Source organism: Aegilops tauschii, chromosome 4, assembly GCF_002575655.3.
Source record: "Aegilops tauschii subsp. strangulata cultivar AL8/78 chromosome 4, Aet v6.0, whole genome shotgun sequence".
Classification (NCBI taxonomy): Eukaryota; Viridiplantae; Streptophyta; class Magnoliopsida; order Poales; family Poaceae; genus Aegilops; species Aegilops tauschii.
The window spans coordinates 324657020-324671622 of record NC_053038.3 but is presented as its reverse complement, the minus strand read 5'-3'; positions in this window follow the sequence as shown (position 1 = coordinate 324671622).

The window sequence follows — 14603 nt, the reverse complement described above, 5'->3', positions numbered from 1 at the left end:
GGTGGAGGAGGCACACTGTGCGCCACGTCACCTGCGGCAGGCGGCGGGTGAGGCAGCGAGCGGGGTGGCGTGGGAGACTCTCCGGCGGCGCTGACGAGCTCGGCGATGCGGTCCAGCCAGTCCTCGTAGAGGTCGTCGATGGGGCGATAGCGCAGGAGCTTGCACGCCATGAGCAACGCAGCCAGCGTATTCGCTGACCCGCGATGAGCATGAGACGACGAAGCGGCCGCGGGGGTCAGCGACGGAGTGGCGGTGCGCCCATCCCGCCGCATGGAGGGCTGCATCGATGAAGCCTGCTACTCGTGGGCCACCGGGCCGGTGGCAGTATTGGCCGCGGGCGACGGGGAGCGGTGGGGAGCACCATCGCCTGCGGGCGCCGTATGGGCGACGCGAGCGGCGAGGGTGGCCCGGTGCTCAGCACGAACTCGACGAGCATTAGCCATGGGGACGGCGAAACGGTGGCGAATCGACTGGAGGAAGAGAGGCTCCGACGCACCCCTACCTGGCGCGCCAATGTCAAATTTGGGCTCCGCAGACCCTTGATAGATTCGAACTCTGGGGTGCGTGCGAAGAACTCAACCTCCCCAGTCTGCTTACTCGCCAACCTCACGGCCTATCTCGATGAACAGGAAGGAAAAGGGACAAGGTAGTTTACCCAGGTTCGGGCCACCACTACCGCAGGATGCTGCTAACACGACACTACGATCAGAGACCCTTCGACGAAACTGTGTGCGATGCAATAATCGCAAATAGTGGTGTAAAAAAATTGTCAAAAAAGGTGCAAAACATTTGCGATGGAGGATGCATCAAACACGGCTCATATTTTAGTTGCATGTGCGATGCAGGGCATACGGTTCAATTCAATTAACTATTTGCGATGAGGAGGAACAAAATAAATGGGCAGCCATATGGAGGTGTGTGCAATATACAACATATGGTTCACTCGGATGAAATGTTTGTGATTAGGCAACACAAAAGAAACGGTCAGCCAGATCAAGGTGTGTGCGATATACGGCATGCGGTTCACTCGGATGAACTGTTCGCGTTGAGACAAGAGAATAGAAACGATTCAATATATCAAGATGTGTGTGATACGTGGCAAACAGGTCTGTAATCAGAAATGTGTGCGAAGACTGATAATAACACAGACGATTTCTTCTAATAAGACGTATGTGATATGCTCTGTCTACACAACATCTATTGGCCACAAGGATGCGAAGAGGCATCCTATATCAGCAAGGACTAGCTGTTCCACCAGTAGCTCATCTAAGAGAACTCTCAAGTTAAGTGTGCTCAGGCTGGAGCAGCCATCAGATGGGTGACTGGATGGGAAGTTGTCTTGATGTTAAATTAACTGATGGGATGGGTCATCCCGGTCAAATTAAATTACCTTTGACCTGGATGATCCATCCCATGAGTTAATTTAACCTCGAGGTCCTTGTTTTTTTAACACATGTTAAAGAAGGTATACCGCATTACTTTTTGACAATGTGCGATACGTGGCATATAGTTGATCCATCCGACCTGTTTGTGATGGAATAAGCCGTGTGTGTTGTGGGCAAACGCTTGCTAGTATTCAACCGTTTGCGCTTGATGAATTCATCACCGACGGGTTCCCTAGTGTGGTCCGTGTTCATCAGATCATCATCTACTTCTTGTGCTAGCTCGATGTTCCTTCTATGCTATGTTTCCATTAATTGATGGCGTTTTATGAACACGCCACCGTTTCTCGCCATTTCCTCACCTGTTTCCCGCCACCCAGCGATATTGCGCATAAACCTAGGCGGCGCGCGATGCACGGAGGCGACAAGCGCAGCCTATAGCACATCCACCTTTTCCAAGCATGCCAACCCACCAAGACGCCGCCTCTGCCATCAAAACAAGCAGGCGCCACGGCCGGTCGAGGCCGAGGCGCTCCCCGGCAATGCGATGGACGACGCCATGATGCGCGTCACCGCCAGGGTTGAGCAGACCTTTGGCGCATGGCGCTTGAGTGCCGCGGATCAAGATAGGCATGTCAGCGCCGACAGGCTGCAGCTCGCTGCACAACATGATCGATGGCGCGCCGCAGAGCAAGCTAGGCGCGTTCGCGCCGATAGGCTGCGGCTCACCGCACGACAAGACCGTTGGAGCGTCGCAGAGCGAGAGGCACGGCGTGCCACACAGCAACAACGGATCCATCGGCGCTTGCCTGCTGTCGACACAACATCATAGCTGGGTACACGTCCCGTCAGTACCCCCATTCCTCGCCAGGAGTGGGCAGAGGCCCTCTACGCCGTACGTGCACCAGAGGCCGGCCGCGCCGTACTTGCACCGAACGCCCACCGCGCCGTTCGCATGGGTTGCGCCGTTCGCCTTGTTCGCGGCCTGCTCGATGCCAACGCGCTGGTCGGTACGCTCGACCGCCTCCTTGGCGCGGGTGTCCACCTGGGCGCAGTAGAGGAACATGGCCGTCGCATCCTCGAGCTGGTGATCTTCGATGAAATAGCCAACTTGGAGCTCGAGATCACGCTCCAGATGTACTGCGAGCGTGTCAACCGCTTGGACGAACGCCTGCACGAGTTCAGGGAGAGCCAAGAGCTACCGTAGGTAAGGGCTGCTGGTCATGGTCTCCTGGACGCGTTTTATTTTGTTGAGTCGTTTCGACGTGGATAGCTATGTATTCACAACAATCATAGTATTGCTATGTTTATTCCTTTGTTTCAATGTGTGTACTCTGTTTTGCGTTCTTATATGTTCTGTTTCAATGTGTGTGTATATTCTTTCCATTCTGTATATGTGGATGATAACAACTAGATTCAAATTAGTATACAAAAACAGATAGAAAATGGAATTCATAATATATATATATATATATTAATTGTTCATTAGTTCATCACAGCATATATATATAATATCATCACATATACGTGATGATACTTAACTACTAGGTACAATGCATAAAATTGAAAACGAACATTACTAAAACTAATAATCCCTCCTGGGGCCAGTATTCCTGCAGCCCCTCGCCGGCAGCTCCCTGGTGAGTGATGTCTTCCCAGTACGGAGGCAGTACTCCACCTCCTCTGCCTCGTAGCGCTTGACGTACCGATCTGCTTCTTGCTGGCGGACGAGCGCGAACGATCTTGCCATTTCGTTGGGCGCCCACCGGAGCTCCTCGTCGGTGGCACGCTGGAGCTTATCGGCCCACCTCCATGCAGCGATGAGGCTCCCAACGCCTTTGACCTTCCTCACAAAGTACCCGTCTTCGTACACCTCCTCCGCACGACGACGCGCCCGCCCCCAAAGCTCCGCCGCCTCCTTTTTCCAGGCGGCATCACGGGCTTCACAGGCCGCTTGGTACCTGGCTTCCTCCTCCGCCATCTCCTTCTTGAATGCCACTTGCCTGGCTTTCTCAGCCGGCGGCAGCGACTTCCATAGACAAAGATTGTACTGGCCCCAAAACCAATCCAAATTTTGGGGGTCCAGCGCAACCTCGTCCGACGGCGCGTAGGGGTCCTTGTCGCAGCTATTCGAGTGAGCGTCCTCGCGAGGCGGCGACTCCTCGTTGGCGTGTGGGCAGACCGGTGGCGCCATGGCAGAGATTTGAGAGAAAGAGAGAGGGCGAGCGAGGGCAGGATGTAGATGAGAATGCAGGCGGGACGACGTGAGCAGGGTAGTATTTATTGCCGGGCGAAATCTAGATCGACACGGACAGTACACACGCCGGTTGCCGGAATTTACGAGTACTGTAGTGTGAATTACACATGATTCCCGCAGCAAAATCCGTGTGTGAACATAATAGTTGACGGTTTCCAATACAGAACCATGTCTGATTAATGATCCCTGCCACTCACCTACCAAACCTTGAGCCGCAAGATAGAGTGCCAATCATGTGGGGGGCGGTTGTCTTGCCAGATCTTTACATTTTCTTTTTTGAACACCAGATATTTACATCATCTAATAATTTTTTAACTTGCACTTAAATGTCTAGAAAATCACGTAAATGTCTTTAAAAGGTCAAATGACCCCTGAAATTTTCCAAATTTTCACATGACAGTTGTATTAGTGCACGTTAAATGTAGAAAAAAATGGAAGGCGTAAGAGGAAGCTATCTCCCATTCGTCATCAAACATGCATTGTTCCCTCTCGGAACCACGAACCTTCTAGTGAGTTGCTCCGGTTTGTGAGGGCTGTGTGTCCAAATTTCGTCAAACAGGCCAATTTTTTACCACATCATCTTGTTGGCATGACATTAAACCAAGCAAGGTTTCATGTTTTTCTGGTCATTTTTTAATTTTTTGGAATTAAAATGCCATGGAGTGCCAAGGTTAGGCGTTGCATGTAGATGTAGTTCAAATTTGAATTACGGTCATTAAATGGCTAGAAAATCACTTAAATGTCTTTAAAAGGTCAAATGACCCCTAGAATTTTCCAAATTTCACATTACAGTTGTAGTAGTGCACGTTAAACGTAGAAAAAAATTGAATGCCGTAAGAGGAAGATATCTCCCGTTCGTCATCAAACATGCATTGTTCCCACTCAGAACCACGAGCCTTCTAGTGAGTTGCTCTGGTTTGTGAGGGGTGTGTGTCCAAACTTTTGTCAAACATGCCAATTTTTTTACCACATCATCTTGGTGGCATGACATTACATCAAGCAAGGGTTCATGTGTTTGTGATATTTTTTATTTTTTTTGGAAAAAATGCCATGTCACTCCATGCATACATATGCATGTGTCCATGTCGTGAGACAAATATGTTTGAAAACTCCTTCTAATTTACTGCACATGGAATTAACTCGCACACAAGTACACAAATATGATTTTTCAAACCGTTATGGTTAGCCATTGCATGTAGATGTAGTTCAAATTTGAATTACGGTCATTAAATGGCTAGAAAATCACTTAAATGTCTTTAAAAGGTCAAATGACCCCTAGAATTTTCCAAAATTTCACATTACAGTTGTAGTAGTGCATGTTAGACGTAGAAAAAAAATTGAAGGCCGTAAGAGGAAGCTATCTCCCGTTCGTCATCAAACATGCATTGTTCCCTCTCAGAATCACGAGCCTTCTAGTGAGTTGCTCCGGTTTGTGAGGGGTGTGTGTCCAAACTTTCGTCAAACATGCTAATTTTTTTACCACATCATCTTGGTGGCATGACATTACATCAAGCAAGGTTTCATGTGTTTCTGATTTTTTAATTTTTTGGAATTGAAATGCCATGTCACTCCATGCATACATATGCATGTGTCCATGTCGTGAGACAAATATGTTTGAAAATTCCTTCTAATTTACTGCACATGGAATTAACTCGCACACAAGTACACAAATATGATTTTTCAAACCCTTATGGATAGCCATTGCATGTAGATGTAGTTCAAATTTGAATAACGATCATTAAATGGCTAGAAAATCTGTTAAATGTCTTTAAAAGGTCAAATGACCCCTAGAATTTTCCAAAATTTCACATTACAGTTGTAGTAGTGCATGTTAAACGTAGAAAAGAATTGAAGGCCGTAAGAGGAAGCTATCTCCCGTTCGTCATCAAATATGCATTGTTCCCTCTCGGAACCACGAGCCTTCTAGTGAGTTGCTCCGGTTTGTGAGGGGTGTGTGTCCAAACTTTCGTCAAACATGCCAATTTTTTTACCACATCATCTTGGTGGCATGACATTACATCAAGCAAGGTTTCATGTGTTTCCGATTTTTTTTAATTTTTTGGAATTAAAATGCCATGTCACTCGATGCATACATATGCATGTGTCCATGTCGTGAGACAAATCTGTTTGAAAGTTCCTTCTAATTTACTGCACATGGAATTAACTCGCACACAAGTACACAGATGTGATTTTTCAAACCGTTATGGTTAGGTGTTGCATGTAGATGCAGTTCAAATTTGAATTACGGTCATTAAATGGCTAGAAAATCACTTAAATGTCTTTAAAAGGTCAAATTACCCCTAGAATTTTCCAAAATTTCACATTACAGTTGTAGTAGTGCATGTTAGACGTAGAAAAAAATTGAAGGCCGTAAGAGGAAGCTATCTCTCGTTCGTCATCAAACATCCATTGTTCCCTCTCGGAACCACGAGCCTTCTAGTGAGTTGCTCTAGTTTGTGAGGGGTGTGTGTCCAAATTTCGTCAAACAGGCCAATTTTTTTACCACATCATCTTGTTGGCATGACATTAAATCAAGCAAAGTTTCATGTTCTTCTGGTCATTTTTTAATTTTTTGGAATTAAAATGCCATGGCACTCCATGCATGTGACCATGCCGTGAGACCAATATGTTTGAAAATTCCTTCTAATTTACTGCACATGGAATTAACTCCCACACAAGTACACAAATATGATTTTTCAAACCGTTATGGTTAGGCGTTGCATGTAGATGTAGTTCGAATTTGAATTACGGTCATTAAATGGCTAGAAAATCACTTAAATGTCTTTAAAAGGTTAAATGACCGCTAGAATTTTCCAAATTTTCATAGTACAGTTGTAGTAGTGCACGTTTAACGTAGAATAAATTTTGAAGGTCGTAAGAGGAAGCTATCTCCTGTTCGTCATCAAACATGCATCGTTCTCTCTCGGAACTATGAGCCTCCTAGTGAGTTGCTCCGGTTTGTGAGGGGTGTGTGTCCAAACTTTCGTCACACATGCCAATTTTTTATCACATCATCTTGGTGGCATGACATTACATCAAGCATGGTTTCATGTTTTTCTGATTATTTTTTAATTTTTGGAATTAAAGTGCCATGGCACTCCATGCATATTGTCCATGTCGTGAGACCAATATGTTTGAAAATTCCTTCTAATTTACTGCACATGGAGTGAACTCGCACACAAGTACACAAATATGATTTTTTTTAAACCGTTATGGTTAGGCGTTGCATGTAGATGTAGTTCAAATTTGAATTACGGTCATTAAATGGCTAGAAAATCACTTAAATGTCTTTAAAAGGTCAAATGACCCCTAGAATTTTCCAAAATTTCACATTACAGTTGTAGTAGTGCACGTTAGACTTAGACGTATAAAAAAATTGAAGGCCGTAAGAGGAAGCTCGTTCGTCATCTGTACCATCCCAAATTTTCAATTTGGAATGTTATACATTAGATCATCATTGCATATCATATTTAATTGCATTTTGGTTTGATCCTAGAAATTCTACGCAACTCAAGGACCCACGGAGAGTGTTGGGGATTTCGTTATTTTCATATTTGAGTTTTCTCAAATTTTGAAAAAGAGGATCGTTTGATTTTAATTATTTTCTCTTCGAATATTTCTTTTATAAAAATAAAAGAGAGAGGATAAAATGACTTCCTCAAAATAAATAAATATTGGAGATTCAATATTAAAATCAAATAAGATTTTTATTCGGAGTTTTATTGCTATTTTATTTGAATTAGGAAAAATATGCGTTTTTTCAAAATTGCATTACAGGCCCAAATAAATGTTCACCTTGTCCCGCTTATTTTTAAAGGACGGGGAAAATTTATTTCGTGATTTTTGGAGTCCGTTTAGTACTTCTTTTCTTTCTTTTTCTGCACGTTAGAATTATTAAAAGAAACGAAACCCACTCCGGGCCGTACCCGAGCGGGACTCCGCCCGGGGGGGCTTTATAAGCCACCGCCCCGAGCCGCCCCAAGGCCCAGCCACCGCCGCCAGCCCACCCGGCCCGCCGCCCCAAACCCTAACCCTAGCCGCGCCGCCGCCGCGTCGCACCACCGCCCCTTCGCCGCGCCTCGCCGCCGACGCCGCCGCGCCGCACCACCGCCCCGCCGCTGCGTTTTGCCGCCGACCCGCCACCGCGCTGTCGCCTCGACGTCGCCGGAGGTAGCCGCCGCCTCAGTTTTCGCGAGGAAACCGATCGGTTTTTTTGGAAACCCTAGATGCCTTTTTAGATCATTTTTTTCGGTTTAGTTATTTAGCGGACGTTCGTACGTACGGTCGTTTTAAGGAACGGTTTTCACCGTTTAGCCCCAGACAGCGAACGTTCGTTCGTTAGCCCGTTCATCAGTTTTTCTTTTTCTCGGATTTTCCGCGATTATTTTCGATCGCGATTTGTGATCCGATTTTTGTTTTAGTTTATCTTTTCGCTCGTTTATCGGAATCAGGCGATTCAAGCGCCTAGAGTTTCGTCTCGAAGCCCTCTTTCTGTTTAACCAACTTAAACAAGTTTTTGCTACTATAAAATTTGACTTTAGTCCAGATTAGTAAACGAAGCTTGTTTTTTTCGCCGTTTGAGTTTTGTTGCTTCGTTTGATTTGATTCTTTTTGCAAACTGGAGTTCTTAAGTTGAACTTTCTGGTTAGATCTCTTATTTGAGTTTTACCCGTGCCCTTGCTTGATTGCTTATTGTATACTTGTTTGTTTGCGATAGAGTACACGGAGTGCGAAGCGTGCTACTACGAGTCTCTAGGTTTCGCGGATCATCAGCAAGGCAAGTAACACTTTGATCATACCTCTTTACTACCCAGTTTTATTGCATTAGATCAATCCTCAAACAATTGCATGGTTAGGATCTGAATTAAATTGTGGGTTTTGGAAGTAGATGAGGTAGTACCTATTCACCTGTTTATTATCAAACCCTGGGAGTTACTTCTACGTTATGCTTATATTGCCATGCTATGCTTGTAGACGTGGATTGGGTTTGAGTGTATTCATGACAGATGTGAGATTGTTAATTAATGGTTAACTTAAGGTGGCAACTTTAATACACATCTGGGTGGATTGAGGCACCTTGGGAATCCAGTGATTGCCTGTATTTTTTGGAAATTCCGGGGTACCGTGTGATTCTCCTATGGACTGCCACCTAGGCTCAAAGGGATCATAAGATTATTCATGCTAGAAACTTCCATGTGCAGCCACAAGCCATTATGGGCTCTGGCATAGTTGATTAAGTCGTGTGAACTCTTACAGTGGTAGACTAGCAGATGTAGGGGATGTAAGTGGTACTGTCTACCCATCGTAAGGTGTTAATGCTTCTGAAAGACTGTGTCTCGGTCATCCGTTTCTCAAACACCATGAAGTGGGAGAAATCCAATAGAGGAGATCGATTCTTGTGGGGAAAAGTGCACAAACTTCTGCAGAGTGTACAAACTAATCATGGTTAGCCGTGTCCCCGGTTATGGACATCTTGAATATCTGGTTTCTTGGATTATCATGTGGATCTCATCACTCTTAATTATAAAATTTGATTGGGTTAATTACTTTTAATTGGGATTGAGATGGGGTTTACCATTCTCAATGTTTAACAACCACCATGATAGTTAAATACATTTTATTCCTTTGTTGTAGGAAAAAATTGGCTTTTCGCAAAACATATTAACCATACAGCCTCCACCAGCCATATATGCATGTAGTGATAGCATTATTTCTGTTCTTTACTCTCTTGTGTTACATTGCCAGCATATTCCATGTGCTGACCCGTTTTCGGGCTGCAACGTATCATGTTGCAGACTTTTCAGACGATGAGTAAGGTGCCTTAGGTCGTGGTCTTTCACTCAGTGATGCCATTGGAGTTGATGGACTCACTTTATCTTCCAATCCTTCCGCTGTTATCGTATTAGATGGCCTTAAGCCATATTTATTGTAATAAGTTCTCTTTTGAGACATTCGATGTAATAAGTGTGTGATTGCTACTCTGTTATAAATCCTTTAAGTACTGTGCGTGTCAGCATTACCGATCCAGGGATGACACTGATGCACAGAGATCAGACTGTTTGAGGTCTGGTGGCTACAAGATGGTACCAGAGCACACGCTGACTATAGGACACGACCACTAAGCTAAAGCCCTAGATCACTACTCTCTTCTCATTTCTGACTTCTCTCCATTTTTCTACTCTTTAGGATGGCGGATGCAAGGATCAAGTTCACGCAACCGGATGAAGACACACCTTTTGGACGCCACTTGAAGGAAGTCACTAGGTACCTGAATATCGGAATACCAAGCTTCACCGGGACTTACAACGCCACTTTACCAGAAGAGGAGCGCTGGATGATTCAAGTTCAAGTTCCAGGAAGGACATTCACGCCAGTCACTGAGCCCATAGAGTTTTCTTTTGATGCACCGACCTGGAGTCTAGGAAAGAGTATGGCAGCCCACATCACCATGGGACACATTGGAGAAGTTTACCACAAGGATCTCAAGGATACTATCTACCAGATTTGTGGGTGCCGAGATGAGCAATGGGAGATGATCAGCACCAGGAAGGATAGATCGATTGCAGCTTTCATCCAGGAGTTAAACCAGCACTTTTGACACCAGGAGAACCAGATGTACGCAGGATGATAGATTTGAAGAAGGCGATGACAAGGATCACGGAATTGGAGGAAGAACTCGAGGCTACTCGCGAGGATTATATGGAGGAAATTGTCGTACTAGTGGAGAAGAATGACGACCTGACAAGGAAGCTAGGAGTTTTCATGGGAGACCCCACGCCAGGAGGAGAAGATGACGGTCCCACTTGCCCGGAGAACTACATCATCATCGACGACACCGACTCGGACCCTGATGATAGCGATGATGACTATGTTGATGAAGCTGGAGCGGATATCATGGAGTCTTCGACCGATCAATTTTTCTAGTCGACCACCATATCAGTAGTAGTATTCCACCATGTATATAGTATAGTCCGAGTACTTTTGTAACGATAGTTCTAGACCGATTGTATGCCCTTGTTTGATTGATTGAGTGATATGTTTGTGTTTGTCTCATGTGCATATGGGTAGTGTTTTCCCCCTAGACCTCATTCTACTCTGTTTTCTCATCTTTTCTAAAACCCAGCAGATGCCTCCGAGACGCGATAATGGATTTGCTTTCCCACGGGAGCTCACTCAGTTGATCCAGCAGCAGAATGCATTAACGCAGATACTAGTCCAGAATCAGAACCAGGGGAACAACAACAACCCACCCCCACCACCACCAGTTGATCACTTAGCCCGTTTTCTTAGGCTGAATTCGCCGGTGTTCCCCAGTAGCACCGAGCCGATTGTTGCAGATGATTGGCTCCGCAAGATTGAAAGGGAGTTGACTACTGCAGGATGCACAGATGCGGAGAGAGTGTGTTTTGCCGCACATCAGCTTGATGGACCCGCAGCATCATGGTGGGAGAATTTCATAGTCACTTACCCCATCGACACTGTGACATGGGACCAGTTCCAGCAGGCTTTTCGCACTGCCCATGTATCAGCAGGAGCTATGGCCATGAAGAAGTGCGAGTTTCACAACTTACGCCAAGGAGGACGCACTGTTGGCGAGTATGTGGATGAATTTAATAAGCTAGCACGTTATGCCCCGGATGACGTCGCTACAGATGCAGCTAAGAAGGAGAAGTTTCTGGAAGGACTGAATGATGAGCTGAGCATGCAGTTGATGGTGGCAAATTTCAATAACTACCAGGAGTTGGTAGATATAGCTCTCATGCTTGAAGGGAAGCAGCAGCAGATTGACAGCCGCAAGAGGAAGTATGGACAAGGGAAGTACAATTCTGGAGCTCATCAGAGACCTCGTTTCACCCCGAACTCGGGAGGACTTGTCCATAACCATGGAAGTCACAATCACTCTGGAGGGAGTTCGCATAACCATAGTGGCGCCAAGAACGGGAATGGCAATGGAGGAAGCAACGAACAGAACCGTTCCAACCCGGCAACACCCGCCAAGAAGGATCTAAGCCATGTTACTTGCTACAAGTGCCAGAAGACCGGACATTACGCCAATGAGTGTCCTGAAGCTAAGAATGGAAACGGCAATAGAAGCTCTAGGAAGAAGCCCAACCCTTTCACCAGGGGACAAGTGAACCACGTTAACGTGGAGGAGGTTGAAGCCCAACCCGATGCAGTAATAGGTAAGTTTTTGGTTAAGTCATTTACTAAAGTCGTACTTTTTGATAATGGTGCATCGCATTCATACATATCACGGGGATTTGTGGATAGGTTTAAACTGCCAACCCAAGCCCTTAGGTCACCCATGTTAGTAACCTCACCAGGAGCAGAGTATATGGCTAGCCTATGGTGTGATCGATTATCATTAAGGATTGGTAACTACCTGTTTCCCTCAAACCTAATAGTATTGGAGTCACAAGGACTGGATGTGATATTAGGCATGGATTGGTTATCGAAGTATGGAGGGAACATTGACTACGCCAGTAAGTCGATTTTGCTCACCACCCCAGAAGGAAGAAGGATCAAGTATGTATCCCAGCATGTGCCGAATAGGACTCAAGTAAATTCCTTATCAGGAGTTGTACATGAGGAAGTACCAGTGGTGAAGGATTTTCCGGCTGTATTTCCCGAAGAGTTGCCAGGCATGCCACCGGATAGAGACATTGAGTTTTTAATTGAGCTTTTGCCAGGCACAGGGCCAATATCTAAGAGACCGTACAGAATGCACACAAAGGATTTGGAGGAAATTAAGAAGCAGATTAAGGAGTTACTAGATAAAGGTTATATTCACCCAAGTTCGTCACCTTGGGGATCCCCAGTACTTCTAGTGGAGAAGAAGGATGGATCATTAAGGATGGTTGTTGATTATCAAGGATTGAATGAGGTGACGATCAAGAACAAGTACCCACTACCAATGATCAATGATTTGTTTGACCAGCTTCAAGGAGCTAAGGTGTTTTCCAAAATCGATCTGCAATCAGGGTACCACCAGCTGAAGATTCGAGAGCAGGATATACCTAAGACAACTTTTACCACGAGGTACGGGCTATATGAGTATACCGTTATGTCATTTGGCCTGACTAACGCACCTGCCTATTTTATGAACATGATGAACAAGGTGTTTATGGAGTTTTTGGATAAGTTCGTCGTGGTGTTCATTGATGATATTCTAGTCTACTCGAAGAATGAAGAAGAACATAAAGAGCATTTTCGTTTGGTACTTGGGAAGCTCAGAGAACATCAGCTATACGCCAAGTTCAGCAAGTGTGAGTTTTGGTTCAAGGAAGTTGGATTTCTTGGACATATTATATCCGGAGAAGGAATAGCAGTAGACCCCACCAAAGTTGTCACTGTGACAAATTGGGAGTCACCCACGTTAGTTGGAGAGATCCGGAGTTTTCTTGGACTCGTAGGATACTACCTGAGGTTCATTGACAATTTCTCAAGGATTGCAAAGCCTATGACGGAGTTGTTGAAGAAGGACACCAAGTTCAAATGGACTGAGGAATGTGAGGCCAGTTTTCAGGAGTTGAAGAAACGCTTGGTTACATCACCAGTGTTGATTCTGCCAGATCAACGTAAGGATTATGAAGTGTATAGCGACGCTTCTCGTCGAGGACTTGGAGCCGTACTAATGCAGGAGGGAAGAGTTGTTTCATATGCCTCATGACAGCTTAAACCCCATGAGTTAAATTATGCTACACATGATTTGGAGTTAGCAGCCGTAGTGCATGCGTTGAAGACTTGGAGACATTTTCTCATCGGAAACCATTGTGAGGTATACACAGATCACAAGAGTTTGAAGTATATCTTCACGCAGAAGGAGTTGAATCTCAGGCAAAGGAGATGGTTAGAGCTCATTAAGGATTATGATATGAGATTGCATTATTGTCCCAAAAAGGCTAACGTAGTAGCCGATGCGTTGAGCCGCAAAAGCCATGGCAATACACTCATGACCGGAGAATTACCCAAGGAGTTGGCAGATGACCTTCGCGAGCTATGTTTGGAGATAGTTCCGAGAGGTTATGTAGCAGCTTTGGAGATTCAGTCTACTTTTATGGATTAGATCAGAGAAGCTCAGAAGACGGACGAGGAGATAGCCGAAATAAAGGAACGAATGAGCAAAGGAAAAGCTAAAGGATTTCGTGAGGATGAGCACGATACTTTATGGTTTGAGGACCGCGTATATGTGCCAAATGATCAGGAGATCAGGAAGTTGATTCTGCAAGAGGCCCATGATTCGCCATATTCGATTAACCCAGGAAATACCAAGATGTATCTGGATTTGAAGGATAGTTTCTGGTGGACCGGAATGAAGAAGGATATTGCGGAGTATGTAGCAGTTTGTGATGTTTGTCAGAGAGTGAAGGCAGAGCATCAGAAGCCAGCAGGATTGCTACAACCATGCCGATACCCGAATGGAAGTGGGATAAACTAGGCATGGACTTTATCACGGGATTACCCAGGACTCGTTCAGGCTATGACTCGATATGGGTTGTAGTCGATCGTTTGACGAAAGTAGCTCATTTCATCCCAGTGAAGACCACTTACACCAGTGCTAAGTTGGCAAAGATATACATGACCAGGATCGTATGTCTGCATGGAGTTCTGATATCTACTACGCAACCTTCTTCTTGTAGACGTTGTTGGGCCTCCAAGTGCAGAGGTTTGTAGGACAGTAGCAAATTTCCCTCACGTGGATGACCTAAGGTTTGTCAATCCGTGGGAGGCGTAGGTTGAAGATGGTCTCTCTCAAACAACCCTGCAACCAAATAACAAAGAGTCTCTTGTGTCCCCAACACACCCAATACAATGGTAAATTGTATAGGTGCACTAGTTCGGCGAAGAGATGGTGATACAAGTGCAATATGGATGGTAGATATAGGTTTTGTAATCTGAAAATATAAAAACAGCAAGGTAACCAATGATAAAAGTGAGCGTAAACGGTATTGCAATGCTAGGAA